This window comes from Aegilops tauschii, chromosome 2 (assembly GCF_002575655.3).
Source record: "Aegilops tauschii subsp. strangulata cultivar AL8/78 chromosome 2, Aet v6.0, whole genome shotgun sequence".
Classification (NCBI taxonomy): domain Eukaryota; kingdom Viridiplantae; phylum Streptophyta; class Magnoliopsida; order Poales; family Poaceae; genus Aegilops; species Aegilops tauschii.
In genome coordinates, this window is record NC_053036.3 from 636,066,404 (window position 1) to 636,069,187 (window position 2,784).

Genomic DNA, 2,784 nt, shown 5'->3' on the forward strand with positions numbered 1-2,784 from the left:
GAGAATACTATGCACTGAAGATTTTGTAATATCATGCACTGAACATTCTGGAAAAACTATAAATATATGTGTTGAACAATTTTCAAATATGCATTGAACATTTGTATTATGTGATAAACATTTTTGAAAACAAATATGAATATATGCATCGATTTTTTTTTGAAAATACGCAGTGAACATTTTTGTAATATATGTTGAACTATTTTCGAATAAACACTGAACATTCAAGGACGTTTGTGATAAACATCTTTTTTTCATGGACGTTTTCTAATCCGTGAACATTTTGTTCAAAATTCGTAAAAAAAAAATCTTTTGAAATTCTGGTTCACAAGGTTCTTTTTTCTGCTTGCTATTTCCTAGTAAAACGGCCAATAATCGGACGCGAAGTATCTGGTCATGAGCACACATGCGCTCGTTATCTGGACCATCGTAGATGGTCTGGGGATCTGTGCCGCTATGCATTATCAGGGAATACGGGGAAACAGAAAATGGGATGGGCGTGCTGTACGTACGCGTTTCATCTGAGGCGTGGGCCCAGGACGTCGCCCTCCGTCAGTTTGGTGTGCCGGCGATTCGGACGGCCGTCGTAGGTGTTCTTCTGAGCCGTGGCTCGGGTCGTCCTGCGGGGAAGTTGGTCCGTGGACCAGGAAAGTCACTTCTCGGGCAAGGATGAGTGTAGGCATTAGTTGTATCCCCCTTGTCGGTGGCGCTGGTGTGAGGTCCTGGTTTGAGAAGACAATTGTGTTTGAAGGAGTGAACTCCATTGCCGGCGTTGGAGTTCCTCATGCAAACAAGTAGTAGGTGACTTCATGATTTCCTTGATTCGAAAGTGAATGCGGCTGGTTCATACTTGATTTTGTTTCCTTGTTTTCGTCGGTGCCCGGATCCAGATTCCCCTAGATCTTGATTGAAGAGGTGGACGAGAGTGTAGCCCCGATGGGTCTGGCGCCGTACGTCGCGAGAGTTCCAGCCCAGCCTGCTGACCAAGACCCGGGCGGCGGGTGGAGCCGCAAGCGAGCGCAGATCTGGGAGGGAGAAAAGGGTCGGGCGGATAGGTGCGAGCCCTCGCCACAGGCCATCTGAACTCTCCACTGGTAAGACCCGCATGCACCTGGCTGGACGAAGAGGGTAGTTTTCCATTTTTCCTGTATGTTGCGTAACAGCGTCGAGTGCGTGTTGATCTGCTTGAGATTTGTGCACTAATTTGTGGGTTCACACTGCTTAAAACCAGTCCAACCAGAGGAGATAGTTAGAACAATTTGGGTCCTTAAGCAGAGTTTTGGGTTATGGTTGAATAATTAGTGTTAGTACTAGTATAAGTGTGTTAGTACTGGAAGGTAGAACTAAGTGAGGCTGGGTGCAGCGATTAATTTAGCAAATGTTGTATGCTGTGAATGGGCTGAGCAAGTTCTTTTGGCATGAAGGATGAGGATGTAAGATCCTTTGAATATGTTGATGGTGATATACTGGAGCAGTTGGATCATTCAATATAGCCATGGGATTTGTTAGACCATTTTTTGTAACTGAATGTGCTTGCCTCAGTTTTTTGCAACTCGACCACTGGTCTGTGCCAAAGAAGCGGGGGGGGGGGGGGGGGGGGGGGGGGTTTGACAGAAGAGTGAGCTTGGCTCAGTTGTCCGAGCCATCGACTGGTGCAAGAGGTGAGTAAGTTCCAATCCGAGGGAGTGTATTTTCTTGGTTGGCACAAAAGTACCTGCATTAGGCTGTGAGCTTTGTACTAAAGTCCACGCATATGATTCGACATGTTCGGTTGAGTAGAGTTTTGATTGTAATTGTTTTGTAGAGGTTACCCGTGTTTGGACTGTTGGTTATCATTCTCGAATAAGGCATTCATATCAATCTCTGCTCCTACCAGAAATAAGAAATGTGGAATGTATGGTTTTCCTTTGTGATTTTTGTGTACCCTGTAGACATAATTCTATCTTCTGCACATGGAAAGTGTCAAACAATGTTTCTGAGTTGTGAAGAAACTCTCTTGCAGGTTGAGGTTTGGAGCTGCAGCCCCTAGTAGGATGCTCTGCTCGGTGAGGGCTTGTTCTGTTAAACCCGACTGGGGTTCGAAACCCGATCTGGCTTGTAACAGCCTTCGGTTATTACCTTGTCCAGTAAGCGAGGTAGGAGAGGCGTGAGCGACGGCGGGCCTGCAGCAGATCCACATGCGCAGTGGCCTTCTCCGGCGCGAGCACGACGGGAGCAGACGGCAGCAGCGTGCCCCAGAGGCATCCTACTATTGCGTCTGAGAGGTGACGACGGCGTCCACACCTACGGTGTTGGAGCCTCTAGGTTTCTCGGTTCAGGCGAATTATAAGGTTCTTGGATCCCGTCTGCCTGCTCAAGTCATTTGTTTTTCCAGAAATATTCTCTGGATCAAGTGTCTTTTATGTCATACTGAACTGTGTTATGAAACACTGGAGGGAGAAGCATAAATCTGAACATCTAAATTTTTGTTAGACAGATAGTTCTTTTTTCCCTGATAGTTCATAATTGCGTGAACACAATGTTCAGTGTTCCATTAACTTTTCTTGACCGCTTTCTTGAGCATGCATGGTCTGGTCCATTTGATTGTTAACTTCTATGGGGTTAATTAGCTAGGCCTATCACAAATACTTTCTGTCTGTACAATTTAGGCCAGGAAGAGAAGCCAGCAGGCTGCTGATCGTTTCACACATTGCAAGTTCTGAACTGAATTCAAGCTTCATATTCATGCCATGTTACAACTTTCATTTTTTTCCTTCTAGAAACTATCTTCAATATTATCCTGAA

The 2,784-nt window shown here is 45.5% G+C and overlaps 1 long non-coding RNA gene across 1 annotated transcript; it reads left to right on the plus strand.

Annotated features, from left to right (window-relative positions):
- The first annotated feature begins 240 nt into the window (after nt 1-240).
- Nucleotides 241-2,456, plus strand: LOC109734150 (uncharacterized). Its single transcript, XR_002225818.4, has 3 exons — nt 241-801; nt 891-1,094; nt 2,003-2,456. It is a non-coding gene; the product is annotated as an uncharacterized lncRNA (long non-coding RNA).
- Nucleotides 2,457-2,784: the final 328 nt, after the last annotated feature.